Here is a 16,439-nt window from a genome sequence, read left to right on the forward strand (position 1 = left end):
ACGCATGCATGGGCGTTTTGGTAGTTGGTCAATGGTGACCGGCAAATCCGACTCTAAAATGACATCATCAGAGCCGGAAATTTCGTCAGTTTTGATTCAGAACCAGTCGTGAGATATCCGTACGATTCTACCACTATCCCTTCGGACCTTAAAATGTAAGAGCACACGGCTGACAGATATCAATTCTGACCGTGAAAGACTTCCAGCTTGCAACTCTCAACCAGGATAGAACAAACTTGTGTACTCTTAGGCGGAAAATTTTAGACTTTGTAAGAGACAAAAATCGTATTCCAAAGGCTTCAAAAACCGACTGGCACCTCTGGTTAAAGTACTCAAGAGTCGGGCATTTTGGGTTCTGGAATTATCGTCACCGGCTGATAAATGCTCTTAACGAAAGATGCTGAATGCGATTGGAAGATCCCAACATGCGAAAATTCTCATCTTTGTATCTAAAACCAGTCAGCAAGCATGAGCAACAGCCGAATGGCAGTTCTAAGGCTTGCTGAGGTGGCATTCTAACGTCAGGTTTCTTAAACTATAAGTTTTTAGCACCTGGAGATTTTCCAAACCAGGCGAATACCTTCCTCAACTAGGCGATATACTATGGAAACCGGAACTTTGTAGGTTACCAGTTTGCTCGTAATCGCTAACTAGTAGATGCACGTTAACAGAAATATGGTGAAATATCATCCAAGACCTAGGTAGGAAAATTCGTCTGGTGTGAAATCCTAAAAGTATTTCTGTTGGCTTGTGCATTGGGCAGTTATTTCGGATTTCGCTCAGGACCAGATAAATTCGAAATGGCGCTGTTTGGAAACTGAGTCAACACGCGGTCAGCTTCGCCCATTTGACAAGGACTCAGAAGACTCTTCGCCACTGGATACATTGCAAAATTGTCCGCTTAGGCTGAGTCCACAGCAAGACTTGTTTACTCGTTTTGTTGGGTGCCTTACTAAGTTCGTAGGTCCGGCATGGCAACCTGTGTTTTCACGGTTATCAACTAAACGGAGCTACCTATGTAATGGTATCTACCGATGAGGAACTGTTCAAATAGCGTTTTTCTGGTGTCCAAGCTGCACCCCGAATCTTACGGAAGGTGAGGATTGGTACGGAAATCAACAAGAATTTTTGCAATGTCCATTGATTGCCGCTCAATATTAAAAGAACGTCCAAGAAATTTCAAGAGGATCTCTGTGAAGTCTAATTTTCGGAAATTCTCTACTTAGTGGCTTGGAACCACGTGATTCGTGTCCGCCACCAATCAGGGGGAAGCGCTGGTCACTTCATCTGTAGAACAACGGTATAGGAATGGTGGGTGATCGCGAGGGAGGTACCCAACGAAAAAAAAGAGTACAGCGGGTGTATCATTCTTTCTGGCTAGTACGCAAACTAACCTGATCGCAGATTTCCAAGGTTGAACCACCAGCCAATGACGGCAAAAAACGGAAGCTGAAGAAATCGATGCCCCTGATCCATTGGAACCAGAATTCTACATCGTTACCAAAAAAGTTCCCTAGAGTCTGGTTCAACTCTTTTGCCTAATCATCTGTCCCGGAGATCTCTGTCTTCATGAGTTATGTGCCCGTGAGATCAGAGCCTTGCAGACAAATTGACGGAACAGTTACGCTGTTTTTTTTTAACTGTTTGTCTGTAATTACTTAACGTGTCTGAGTCGTGTTTACACAATTGAGTAGTAATATTTTCGCTTTACCTAGCAGTTTTCACCATACTTGTAGTTCATTTCGAATCACTAGTGTAATCACTGGTGTAATGTCGAGGTTGCAAAAACTCTCTGATCGAAAACAGGAATAATCTTGTCACTGAAAACTTTTCGAGAGCCCTTGAGCACAAATTATATTTTTCCTGCTAGGCCTTCTCAATAGTGACTTACGACTTAGTAAAGACTGGGTTCATAACGAAAGAGCACTTTAGTTGTTGACGACTTAAGATTGTAAAACTTGACCGCAGTATGTCAAAAATGAGAAAAGTTTGGTACTTTGGTGGAGACTTCACCCCATATCCCCATAGCCAAATCTCCTCGCACTACCAACAAGGTTGATTGTGCTGCTTTCAAAGTACTGCACCCACATCATGTGTACATCGGATTAACAAAACAGAACTGCGGTGAATGGCTTTTGGTAACGAATCCACTGCTTGTCCAACTCATAGGCTGATTTAGCTGCACCAGCTACGTTCTCTCGGTAATCTACTTCCCCGCTCTGCTCTGTTTGTTGCAATTGTGCACATACCACACGTTGGACGATGTCTGACTTGAAGGCAAGGCATAAAGGCCTTATCAAAGGATCTTAGCTGCGTCGTCAGAGAGGTTACTATTAGGAATCCACCGAATCCGTGACTGGAGGTACTCAGTGACATCGCGATCCCGTACAAGCAGTAGAAATCACGTGTCCGCTGGTTAGATCCCAGCTCAGTTCCCAACTCACTATCATTTGGTTGCCAGTGGTTTTCCCAACCCAACGTCGCCATCAACCCTACATTAATCATTGGCGCAAGCTGCAATGAGCCGAACCACTGTACACGGCTCTAGTTTGTCAAATTGACCTGACTGGACCGACGCCTTGTAGCCTAGGCAACTCGAGGATGATGGTGAGGGACAGTTGTGGTGACCCTAATGTGTGAATCTGGCTTTCCCTTAACACTACAGTGGCTTGGAGTATGCTGAAAGTCCATGCAGACCAAGATGTCTGTATCATATCCACACAAGTGTAGCCTGAGTCATGCATCATGTGTTCATTCTATGATCAAGGTGACTAATAACTTATCCAGTGTCTTTTCGTCCTCTAGGAACCCAGTCGTCGGTTGAATTCATGTATATTCTATTGAAAAACAAATCTTGTTTAACGTTCTGCATTGCCAGTTACTCAGTACCGGAAGATTCCACATTCTGCCAAGAATTCCGCGGAAGTTAAAAACGAGTCAACGTTAGGTATAATATTTCGAACATGGGCTACTTCCAACAGATACTTTCGCCGAGCTCAGTTAGTAATTTTTTTGTTGTATTCTTAAAAAACTTAAACTTCTTTATCGAAAAATTACTGACTTTTTCTTACGTGATGTATTCACATTTATTATTAAGGTTCTTTTTGTCAGAATCCATACAAGATAGGAGAGCAGTTCTGTCCTCGTTCTGCTGTTGAACTTTCAAAAGACGTATAAGACAGGCACAATTTCAGAAGGAAGATATTTATCAAGGAAGTAGCAGTAAAGAAGTAGTAGAAGTAAAGAAGTAAAGTAAGATTGTAGCATAAAGAGGTAGTGGTACTAAATTGACATAGTATCGAAACAGATTGTTGTGTGGTTCGTTGATTTGTTCGCTTAGCTGGGCAGTTCGATTTCATCACCAATCGAGGTGACATCGTCGGTGCGTTGTCAGGAGGCGTAGTAGAGCGTAGCGATGGATCGATGACCGTGTGTTGAGTGGCGCTTCGTGTGCGTTAACATACGTGCTGCTAACCGGGGATGACCTTCGATCACAATTAGCTGTCTGGTCGAGCGGTTTGATTGGTTGCTCTGTTGTCCTATGCCCTGATTGATAGATGAGCTCGGCCTACCTTGCTCTCCTACTCTGGTCGATGCTGGAGTGAGTTCTGTCCTTGACCCCTCCAGGTTCCAGCTTGTGTCCTTCGTTGACCCGGCTTAGAAGAGTTTTTGTCCCATGGTTTGTTAGTCCGATAGTAGGCTATCCTTGGGTATTCCGGTTGAGATATTGGTCCTTTGGACTTAGTGGTGCGTAAATTGGATCTAGTTCAATGAATCGGTTGATTGAATCCGCAACCTTGAAATCTTCAAACGCCTTGTCGAGTGGTTCATTAGCATTATGTACTGAACCTCGTTTTATGATGACATCGGTATTTTCTGCGTAGTGGATCCATAGCTTTGGATGGATGATGGGTAGTACTGCGCGCTCTAATTTCTGGACTACCACCTCAGCAACAAATGCTGATATAAGAGACCCACTCGAGTCTTTCACAGCTAAAGTATATACTTATACAAAAGCCTAACAACTTGCACAGACTTTTGGATCCCAAGGTTCCTATCGTGTTCTTGGATTATTCCAAAACTGGGACCACAAAACCCAAAGGCTGTGAAAGCTCTTAGGCCTATGCATGGATACATACTTCAGCTTTGATGGACAAATAAACCAACAATGGATCAACGCTCGCCTCTATGGTATGTTTGAAACATCCATTTCATCCATTTCATTAAAAAAAAGCAAGAAGACATTCCACGATATGACATTATGTTTCCCTCCATTAAACGAAAAAAGCCATGTTCATGATAGATGGGGCGCAGTAACGAATTAGAAAAGCAGACGATGCCTTGCTTCACAGGTCTGTCGGAGAATTATGTTTATTCCTATTGCACACATGAAAGTTATTTGATAGTGTCTTTAGCAGGAGGGATGTCCGACCGGCTTTGATCAGAATCGACCCACTGAACACCAGAAGTTTCGGGCTCAGATTATACTGAATTGCATGAGTCACACAGGTAGCCGGTTTCTTCTACAAGCCATGCTATTGATGTAGTCGGAAAGAGAATGACCAGTTATGTGTGTTGTGATCTCTGGGTGACTCGTGCTGTGCATTCTACAATGTGCTCAGCCATCCCTTCTCCGTTTAGTTGGTATGAACGCCATCGCAACTACATATGTATTATCAAGCAATCTGTGACATCAAAACAACTAATCACCAATAACCAAACTGAAATGAGGTCATCCTGGTGGTAACCAAGGGCCTGAACCTCACATTTAAGTAGACCTGATCCAATGTTGACACATCCTTCAGGCAAATACTTGTTGTTACGTGATCACTTTTGAACAGTAAGAAAATATAACACTTCTCCGGGGGCCGCACGGTTTCGTCCATGTCTCATTCTAGCTTTAACAGACAGACTTCAGAGATCTTCCTGTCGTGTTGAAATCTGAAAAGTTGTCCCTTCCCTACACAACACAAGATAGAGCATAGCGAACATCAGTGACGTGGTGTCAGTCAGTCTAAATTTCTAAGTAATTGAATGCTATTCCGATTGCTGCACCGGCGGCTTTATACCACACAAGACTGGTGCCCTAAACAGAAAATCATATGACAAGTCAGTCTAATGCACTTTTATTGAAACAACACGACAAGGTTTCTGAAAACGCTGACAGTCCCTCGTCTTTTTTGAGACTCATTGAATAGGCGCAGTCTCGAGTTCTCGTCAAACTTATGCTCTATTTTAACGCCAAATAACACAGAGTTCGTGAAGTACGCTCATTTGCCATTTCAGTTGGTTTTAGAGAAAAAACAAACTGAACTGCAATGAGTGTATTTCGTCACCCTACTATCTACCTTTGTTCCGCGTTTCAGGACCAACACAATGAGAAGATACTATACGGAATAACAAATGACCTAATTCAAACCTGGCCTGAAGTCGAACGCGAATGCATTGTCAAACGCAAATAACTTCGGCCACACGAACGCCTAAAACAGCGCGCCAATCAAAGTGTCACGTGCCCGATCCCTCTGCGTTCACCTGGTGAGTCTGAAGAAAAATTCAAGTACTCTTTTGTCTGTGGTTTTTAGCATCCGACCCTACCTTTTCACAAAAGCATCAGTTGCATTACTGGTTATCACGCCGTGTACGAGGATCAAGGAATGATCAGACGGAGCCTGAGATCTTTGTGATTGGTTAGATGACTATCTGAGTCAGTCAACAGCTGACGGGATAAAATGGCACTCTCAACTTGAATCCACTTTGAAAAAGATGTTATAATAGGTCTCTAAAGGTTTATCATTTAGCAGTGCACCTAGCGCACACAATAGTAAAATACCGCGGATTATCACATTCGTGCTGTCTTTTGGTTCCCGGTTCGAACGACTTACATGGTAGCACGAATGACTTCATTCTATGCCCAATGGGGAAATTTCGCCTCTAATGAGCGTAGGCGCACTGATGCACTTACGTTTGAATTCAGGGCACTGATATGGATAGTCACAAAGAAATCCACTTCCAAACTGCTCAAGCTATCCTTGAGTATCTTGTTTAGTAAGCCGATGCAGCCTAGTCACTTGGAACACCGCGACTAGTTGGAAGTCATAGGATATCCAGATACCTGATAATGCAGGGTTGTCTCTGTTCTTTTACTGCTTTTTGGGATAACTGGGGTGTTAACCCTTCGGAACAGCACCAGTTGAGAATCTGTGTGTCCCCTTGGTCACAGCAAATTATCGCGTTGTCCAGTAACGTTTCTTTGCTTCACATTTTCATTCACCAACATGGATAATTAAGAGACCTCTCAAGACTGTATTCTTTGTCAGCATTTACAGCGATCTCCGAACCGCGAGCATCCTTTTTGTGGGAAGGGTTTCCCATGAAACGCATTACTACTGTGACTGAAATCACATGCCTGCACACCATAGGAAGTGCGGACAACGTTCGTGCAAGCCACAGTGTGAACAAGATGAACTGATGGAGCCGACGAGATCTGGAAGAACTTAAAAATACAATCCAAAATCATCTCCAAACCACAACTACGTCATCACAAGTTTTCCGAACAAAATAAAGGCTGAAGCGAGCAGGATTCTACCGCTAAGCTATTCAATTATACTCTTCTGGAGGGAGTTCTTTGATGTGCTTGTCAAATTTTGTTTCTTAACGAGCTCTTGAAGTGCTTTTAACCAAAGAAACTTTTCTGCATTTATTAAATCTTGTTTTTAACCAAGTCAAGTAACGAAATTAATGTGCACTTGCACCTAGCAAACAGCTGTAAACCTAATAACAAAAGACATCGGAAACAAGACCCTCCGTCTTCCGTTTGATTATGTGAGCATAAAAGAGCAGCAGTTTACGGAGATTTCGAATAATTCCATGAAAATAGTTACACATTCTGGTGCATTTAAGACTCTGAAACGAAAAGATGTGCTTGTCTCTTTTTGCAGGCTTCTTCGTCAATACGGTTGAGAAAGTTAATTATCTATCTATTTGTCGACCAATTTGTCCACTAGGACACTGTAGCTCGCGGCTATTAGCCTCGGTGCGACTATCGTATGCATGGCCGAGTTGTTGATTTGTGTGAATACAACCCAGATGTTTTCACTCCTTTCGTTAGTGTTTGCGTCCGCACACAGAAATGGATAGGAACATACAGAAAACCCGAAGGTCTGTGGACCACATTTGGCCACCAAGAGAGTGTCTGGCCAATGCCTGACCAATGACGCGAAATTTTCACAAATTTTCTGTGAATGATTGTTGTACCTTCTGTGGTGGTCGGTATGTCGAACTTAGTGCCACTTTAAAGAATGTTTGGCAAAGAATTTTCCCGCTTGAATGACAATCACTTTGAGTAAATTCTTAAAAAGCTGTGGGAATAAACTGACACAAGTACCCTTTGGGTTCAAAACGCGCTTGGTGCTACACCTCAACAAATGACCGGTGAAAACCTCCATTAGTAAGCACCTGAAAAGTGCGGAATAACTGCACGTCTGCAAACCGCTCTCAGGTGCGACACCCTTCCAGCCCGTAGTGCCTCTCGTATATTCTCATACCGTTTGAGAGTTTTGTTACTTATCTGGCCATACTTTCCAGACATTCATCGCAAATGAATCGTACTCAAAAGTCTTCCTTGCTTAACGGGTGAAAGTTTTTTTTTACTTTAGTGTCATTGTTCGAATCGTCTTCTGTCCAAACGTTACGAGATGATAGAAAACTCATGTTAGGCGATGATGCAGCATTTTCTGTGCCAATGATTTTGCCCACAAAGTTACTAGAAACGCATTAGGCAGTGTGGTTTCCCAGTGGGTTGTCTGGCACATTATGTAGATGGATGCATTTATCTTGGTTTCTTATAGTCTCCTTGCTGCATACAGAAAGAACCTTTTGCCATCTTCTTCTAGTGGCTTGTCAGTTGTTACATTTTTCTATCAAAACACACAATGCGGACTTTTATTGAGGGAACTATTCGCTGCTCAGTTAGAATAGATGGTCGGTGGCTCCGTCTGTGAGCCAGACCAGTTGGCTGTACACCTCTACGCTCCACCTCCAAAGGTACAGTGATCGTATCACTCCAATTGTTGATGTAACCTTTACAACCGTCTTGCATGAGTCGGACTCCGTACCAGCAACCAAAATATGGACAACGGTCTTTCTCCTCTTTCAATGTAGCATACGGTTCTTTCAAGAAAAGCCAATCCGGGGAAATTATTACGCTTTACAATGGCGAACTTCTGGCTTACGGAAAGCCGCTCGAAGTACTTATTCACTCTTCTTCGGATCCTAATTGGGCGTTTCTGCTATCTTCATCTCTGATGCACCTCAACCGTCATCAGATATGAGATACGCGGCAATGGTTTTGTCATTTACGTTCTGTTCTTCATCTCTTTAGCAGCCAGGACTATTCTCAACCAGAATGTAGAGTTTACTCTGCTGTTCAAGCAAAAATTTAGAGGGCTGAAATTAATCTGCCTACTCATTACTTGGAAAGGAATTTATTCCTGTCAAACCTAGGTTGATTCCAAAGTCTCAGTTTTCATTCACAAGACGAATAATCTTTTATGTTTGATGCCCTTTTTAGACACTATTAAATTGATCTTACGTTTACTTCCAGAAGCGCTGTAACTTTGATTGATATTGCAGAAATACCCCACATTCCATTCCTCTTCAAGACATTGCTCATTCTATCTCATTTATTTCCCATCCTCTGGTATAATTTACCATCGCATTTTCTGCTAACATCCTGACCTTGTGTGCTCATTTTCTGGGTCTAGAGACAAACAGAATGAGAGAAAGTATGTCCGGAATTCTAAACTGCCAGTCTGTAAATACACAGCTGTCCGACGACTCACGAGGAAATTTCGTAATAATTTAGTTTTTATTCATCTTTTCTCCTATGTGTTTTTCCACCAGTAAAAGTCCACTTTTGATCATTTTTTATATAAATTCAGTCGTACAGGCTGGAATTAATCTTCTGTCGGCACCTCACTGCATCAAGATATTTCTATCAATGAGATACCTTATCTGGACTCAGCTGGAGACAAACTTTGGCTTTTACTGGTCAGCATACCCTTAAGATGCGGAATAACGCTTAAATAAGAATGTACTGAATATCTTTTACCATAACTGCCATAGTTTGCTTTCATGATGAAAAGTGCAGGTATATTCTGGTTTTCTACTAAATGCTAATGTGCCACTCGCCCAACACAAACATAGCTGGTTCCTGTATAGCGCGTCACCCGAATAAAGTGGCATCTTGCCAAGCATCAACGACACTCAATTTGAGCGACACATCGCAACAGAATGATCTGTTTTCATTGGAAAAGGTTTGTTTCAGACCATCGGCTATATGACCAATTTGCTAGTATCTGCATTTGAAACCCATGGCCATGTTAGAATTAAGCCTGAATAGTTGCACTAACGGCATCAAAACCCGAGTGAAACCTTCTTCGGTCTAACACAGGAAACAAGTTAAACAAGGTAACTTTTACGATATGTTGGCAATGTAGGGAATTTCCACTAAAAAGATAAGTTTAAAAATTATCCAACCACTAAAGCTAAGAATTGACACATCTAAACTGGCTTATTCAACTATGACGACTGAATATCTTAGGCACCAGAATTCACATATGGATGAGGAAAGCAGGTGGAAGACTATTGGTTGTTGATCAGGTTGATCTGCTTGCCGAGCTTGGTGGAAGATTAGTTGGAGTACCGAAAAAATACATGTCCTTTTGCAAAGTTCCGTCTTTTGTGGGGCAGTTTTTAATCTAAATATGCATCGGGAGACCAAGTAAAAAAATTTCTGTCTGAAGGTTGACCACTCCTGCGAGAAGCAACCGTAATGTCGGCATTCAATCGTATATGCAACGGTTCTTTCAGACACTCCAACCCTAAATTCATCTAGTATTTACTTCTGGATATGATTGCTTAGAAGACTGATCTGTCAAAATGTTGAATGACTGGAGTTTCGATTTCTGGATGAGTTTTAAAGATCCGTGGTCACACGTCAGCAAACGGAACTTCTCCGCAATATCCATTCTTAGTTTTATTGCATAAAATGGTCACCAACTATTCAAAGCACTGTTTTCTACAGGCTCGATTTAGATCAAGCGGACGGCTCTGCACCTGCTGTTTACATTTTAAATGCACCTATCCGAGTTAACGTCGGTATTCAGTTAATATGATTTTTGAAACGTGAAAAAAAAAGAAATATCATCCACGTTCCTCAACCACATGAAGTGCTACCAAGGTCCAGTAAGCCAGGACAAAGAAGGTTCCACTTCATTCAAAAATAAATGGATCCTTTTTCTCAATAGAATACATGGCCTTTATACATTTATGATCATTTCTACCGGAAAGTCTATCTGAAGTTCATCCAATTTGTTTTCTGTCAACTTTTTTTATCCCTTGATGCTCACTACAGTGAGGTTCCAAATTACATTCAGATATAAACTACAAGCTATCAATACAAATAGAAATGTTATATCTACATTGCGTCTGTTTAGCTGAAAACCCGTCTTTTTCAAGGTCATATTCGACCAATACGGTTGCAAATTTAAGTAAGAACATAGTTGATAGGCCCACGAAAATGCACCCCGATGATGCCAGAACATGGCCTTAGCTGTATCAGTCAATAAAGATGGACTAGTTGGTAAAGTGGCGTAAGGGTTTTTCACATAAAACTGACATCGTATCTCATGAAATCCTCTGTTTTCAGATGAAAATTATGGCATAAAGATTATAAGGCTGTCCAACCCATCAACAATAGACTAAAGGCAATGAACGGATGTTTGAATGAGCAGATCTGCCGCTCGCTTCCATCCAGTATTTATGAGTGGCGTAATCTTGCGACAAGTGTTGCTGTTCAAGAGATAGTTCAAGTAGTTAGAGCAAGAATTTACTGACTGAAAGGCCCAACCTCTGCATCTTGACTTTCCCCGTCTAGGCAAGGGCAACCTGCCGATATCCTAGCCCTCGTGCTTTTTTCGGGTGCCATTGCAATCAAGAGTCAGAAGGGTGTTACAGCTGAACAATCACCTCATCATACAAACTGCTTGGTTCCCTCGGTCACTAAAATCTAAGTTCGTACCAGAAGCATGCCAACTCATATAGTGCGTAATGAGCAACCCTAATTCAACGGAAATCATCTGCCCATTGATGTTTTCCGATGGTGAACCTCTGCCTAACTTCAGGCTCATCTATTTGCGGATGACCTTGAAACGTTATACTTATTTGTAGTGATGCATTTCAACCACAAAGCAGATTAAACTAGATCTTATGGTCTCTTTTAGGTCATTTTGTTATCACAAGGTTATTTTCTTCAGATTTAACTCTATTTACACGCTCCAAAAGTTTTCTTCGTAGTAGTTCTTAACCACGTCAAACATGACTGTCTTTTCTACGGGTCTAGTTCTATAAATTACCACAACGTTTTTGTTCGGTGAAACCAGGCCATCACTTACATGGTCTTCAGAGCAAATTCCATTGGTGGACATCATTTATGCCGGACAACATGACAAGAAGGACCTTTAAGCTTTTCGGTAGCTGTTTAAAGGAACTCTGTTTCGGAGCGTCACGCCCATCACTCACGGTACCACCTTGCTTCATTTCTACGGTTTACATTCCCATAAACTTTTCAGTAACATTTCTACGTTTCTGCATTTATTCACAAGAGTCCACAGACAACCAGGGACAATTGAAGTCCATTGAGATGCACAAAAATATTACGATTGTAGGTTGAAAAGGTACCGAAACTTACAAAAACAACAGATGGCGAGCAGAAAGCGTACACTATCAAGTAGATTGCTGATGCATTTTGCTTTTGAAATATGATGGCCGCTGTAATCGACACTTCATCGGGGACAGTAAGTTATCACGAAGTAATCGGATGTTCTTCAGTAGCTAACAATCGTCAGGAGGAGGCGCTCGTCCGTGGTGTCTCAGAGTCGTCGCCAGTTCCAGATGTTTAAGTCATGTGAAACGCTGGTGTGAGGTTTTACCTACTGCAGTCTTATCCCTGCACACACACTGGCTAGAACAAATCTGTAGACCGAGAAATGAGAATAGCCTCAGTACCATTGTAACGCAATATCTGCAAGCATGATTTTTTCAGACAACTGTTAGAACAACCCGACTCATTATTCAGAATCAAAGTTTAACTGGTCTTAACTAAAATTTTGGATTGGAGGGCGACCTAGCCGACGTTGGTTGAGTGTGACTTTCTACAAATGAAGATTGTTCATCCACCTACAATGCCGTATTTGGAGGTCTCAGATATTCCTTACCTGAGTGGTACTAGTCAAGCCTTTCATGTTCTACCAGTACCAGCATAATCAGAAAACTCTGTGGAATAAATCATGTCGGTGAACCTTATTACCAATCAACGTTAGCCGGCTCTTGGAAGGGCCCTTGAAACATTCGATCTGGCGCACATCCTTCCTAATGTCTCCAGTCCTCTTAAGACGAATTTTGTAAATTCATTAATAAAGCGTTTACAAGTAGTGAGGAATTCCTCGATTCTAAAACCGTGTACACTCTTGAGGAGAAGTCTTTTAAGAAGGGCAATTGCAGTGAGTATTCGAAGAGAGGGTTCTTAACTGACTACGGCTCAGCTTTTGACCTCTCCAAACTGAACCCAATTTCAAGAGAGTTCAAACTTTTTGTTTCCACTTGAGAACTACCCTGAATCACACTAAAAAATAAACCATTCTGATAATGCGCTTTACAATATTTTACAACCTAAAACAATTTGTTAATAAACCTACTAAGCTTAAAGGCTGGTCACAGCGATTGACTTTTTTTGCAATATTGAAAATGCGAGTGAATTTGTCAGTCAATTGCGTGTTTGTCGAGTTTAAAACCTGGCGCAAAAATTGAAAATCATGTGCGAAACTCAACTAATGGGTTCGATCCTTGACCTAAACTGCTGTTAATTACTCCGATTGGTCCAATCAATAGCGAATGGCTGGCATTTTCCACAAAGGTTATAGGTACTCACGAGGACCTGGTAACTATCAAGATGTGAGGTAAGAATTTCAATCGGGCTTTACAGCCAAAGTATGAGGCTTCCCGTATTGGGATCAGCCAAAAGTGCCTGAGGGTTATGGCTGAACCGACCGGCTGGAAGAGGCGCGTTCCGTAGTTTAACAGATGAAAGGTCACGGGCCCTCTAAACCCCTCTAATGGGTCTCACTGAGGTCGAGACGCTACGCTTTTCCAATTGACAACCATTTTTTATTTGCCCCCGGAAAACTGGGTAGGGCACTTAGTTCACCAGGGTCACCCTGTCATTTGGTTAGACTAGCATCTGCTTCAGGAATAATGGACAGAATCAGACGTCACGAGATTACACGTTCCGAAATACTTTTACCCCTTATTCGTCTTGTAGTCCTCTAAAACGCCAGTTGTCTTCAGTGAAAAGTGATTGAGAAATACTTTTCGACGCATACCACCCTAAGCAAGCGTAGTGATATTTCGACAAATTGAGACCCATATCTGAATTAATCACATTTGCGATTTTAAAGTTGTCAGAGGTTATAGCAGTGTCCCTGAAAAACTGTTCAGTCCTCTTCTCGACAAAAAGCCATCATAAATGTCACTGTTGAAAGAAACATCTACAAGAACCGTGAAGACCACCGCCACTCCGTGGGATTTCAAGAATTGCTTGCTGTTGGAATTCGAAGTGGACCCTTTTTTGTGTGAAAACGACCGTAACTTGTAAGAAACCAACTGACGATAGGAATGTAAGGCAAATAGTTACTTACCTACAGGAGGTGGGACAGTCTTTCTGCGGTAAGCAAAATGCTCCATGACTGCAAAATGATAGAAAATATGCAGTGAAACAGAGTGGTGATTGCAAATAGATTTACAACGCGTCAAATTTTTTCGAAAAGCTTTGATCGTTTAAAAGCATATTCAAAGAGACCATATCATCATGTCCAGTTTCTTTGGCTACGTCTTTGTATCATTTGGGATTTTATATGTTGGACTGTCAGTATGTTGTTTCAAACCAATACTGGGCTCTCAAATTGTAAGCGTTGATAGTCAGGTTGCTCAGAGCGCATGGTTTTGAACACAAGAAAGGCAAGCCCAAAATATGGATAGCACTCCGTACCATCTTGCATGGAAACTGTGTTAAGTGTTTGTCTGGATTTTACATGAAACAGGTGGTGGTCAAAATGCGATAATCGCGATCCACTAGAACGCATGAAGCATATTCATCTATCAGAACCACTTGTTGCCGACAGTTGACATAGAGTATTCACGTTAAAATAGTAGGAAAATATCTGGCCCCATTTTGTGTGTTTTCATGAAGGAATTTTATCCGACTTGGCTTTGCTGGTCAGCTATACCACATGGTGATGTACAACCTGTGCGCTTGGCACCCTTCCAATCTACTAAAAACGCACTAATAAAGTCAACTCAGTAAGTGATGAGGAAAAAACAAAACATCTACCTCAGTGAATCATTCGACCTTTATCGGAATATCCTAAATTGCCGATATTTTTTTATGTGCGGATACCGTCTATATTATCGAAAGTGTGAAGAACAGGCGCATGAGTGGTGCTGTCGGCAGTGTTAGTTTCCTTCCGTCGGTAGCATGAAGTTTGCGATTGGAATGTTAGGAACTGAAAATTTTGGAATCACGTTTTCTCTATTACTGGAAATCAAGATTGTCTCAAGGATTCCTCGGGTACAAGAGGCAAATCACGAACAAAAATCACAAGTGGCGACATGTGGAACCTGAACTATGTGACCTACTTGCAGATCATCGACCTGATTCAAACGAGTCACGTTTCAGGCAGATCGTCATGATCTTCCCAAACTAATGTGTACGTGACATCGCATCTCCCTTTACCTCCCTTTATCTCCCTTCAATTATGGATTCAGTACGTCTTAGCATTGTGACCAATAACTCCCCTCTTATTTGCAGGGGAAATGCTTGGCGCCATGTTACCTCATGTACGACGGCTCGGTGGTTCCATTTCGTTAAACCAGACCCTAACATGGAAAGCAGCACAACAAAAACAATCATTATAAAGACATTACGACAACCAGTGTAAGGAAGGGATGTAATTTTAATAGTAATAACGTAACAAATGGGAGATTCGGGTGGGTTTCATGTCAAAACCAAACTGGTATTCAAACCAGTGTAATTGTCGAATTTCGCACATTTTGTGTTCAAGTAGAAAATAGGGTTTACGGTAACTTGGGTCTGCACCTACCTGATGATCCCCAAGGAGGGCAAAACCGATCATGAGCTGTTGCAGAGTTCTCAGCAACCCTATGAGTAGTGTGTTACTTCCATAGCATCGGTTTTGTTTCCGGCGCTTGGTGCCATTAGTCTTTTGTACCCATGTTGTAATATGGCTTTTGTTCAAAATGTTCAGCTGCTAAGATCCCATGGACAGACAGGAAGATTTTGTTTCTTTAGGTACATCGTTGTACTACGTATTACAAGCTCATTTATTGTGTTCAGGGACATCCCGATCTAGGCTGATTCAAATTTTGGTCGAATATTTTGATCTTTTTAACAGGGTCCGATGGTTTTCTGTGACTGGCATTCAAGCTATGGATATTCGTGACCGATAACATCACCCCAGCTGTCGCAGTTCACACAGTGGAGCAAGCTTTTGTGCAGAGTGAGTTCTAGTCTACCACAGTTGGGACGAAAATTGGACAAAGAACCAGTGGTTCCATCAGCCGCAGATACTCCTGACAGTTTGTTTGGCACCACATTGATCTTATCACGCTTTGTGCGGAAAAAAGTGGAAACGAGCCGGGGGGAATAGAAGCGATGTGTTTCGTATTTCCCAACTAAGAGAAACTAAATTTTATGAAATATGCCTTGAAAAATACACTTGAATGCTGAGGAATCAACAACGGACAGACTCAGAATATTAGTTTTTAGACGGGAAATAAAAGTTCGGAAATCACCCCCAATTATAGGAAAAATGCTCTGCGAACCAGAGCAGTCGTATGCATCTCAAAACTAATGAAAACCAGTGAGAACCTATCTGAATATTCCTTCTGGACAACAACACTTAGCTTTCATGTCTTTAGTACCTTTAATAATTCGTTTTGTTTAGTGCTGTGTATTTCGCTTTGCCTTTCAAGGCTGGGTTAAAAAGTGGAGGCGTACCTACCTGATCAGCCCTAAGATGGTAATAGTTATAGTGGGCTATCTGGATATTTCTTTCCCCTTTATAAGATCTGAATTTTTATCACAATAACTTCTCTATATCCTGAAGAAAGAATCCTCAATATCCCAGTTGGTGTACTAATCGTCCAGTTAAAAAAGGCAAATAATTGTGGTTCACTTCTATAAAATGTTTTTTCTCCGTCCCGTATACACTTGGTATTTGCATTCTCAGTGAAATTAAATAATGTACTGTGTTTGACTTATACACTCATCTGCATGTCAATTCGGTTTTTCCGGAAACTCATAT

The 16,439-nt window shown here is 41.7% G+C and overlaps 2 protein-coding genes across 2 annotated transcripts in view; one reads left to right on the forward strand and one right to left on the reverse strand.

Annotated features, from left to right (window-relative positions):
* T265_04595 (hypothetical protein) overlaps positions 1-16,439 on the reverse strand; it is a gene marked incomplete at both ends in the record, with an annotated part of 90,207 nt that overhangs the window by 30,147 nt on the left and 43,621 nt on the right. Inside the window, one exon of the mRNA XM_009169370.1 lies at positions 13,755-13,802. The remainder of the gene's footprint in view (positions 1-13,754; positions 13,803-16,439) is intronic.
* Positions 1-16,439, forward strand: part of T265_04597 (hypothetical protein) — a gene marked incomplete at both ends in the record, with an annotated part of 107,152 nt that overhangs the window by 10,806 nt on the left and 79,907 nt on the right. The window lies entirely within an intron of this gene.

This window comes from Opisthorchis viverrini (assembly GCF_000715545.1).
Source record: "Opisthorchis viverrini unplaced genomic scaffold opera_v5_77, whole genome shotgun sequence".
Lineage (NCBI taxonomy): Eukaryota > Metazoa > Platyhelminthes > Trematoda > Opisthorchiida > Opisthorchiidae > Opisthorchis > Opisthorchis viverrini.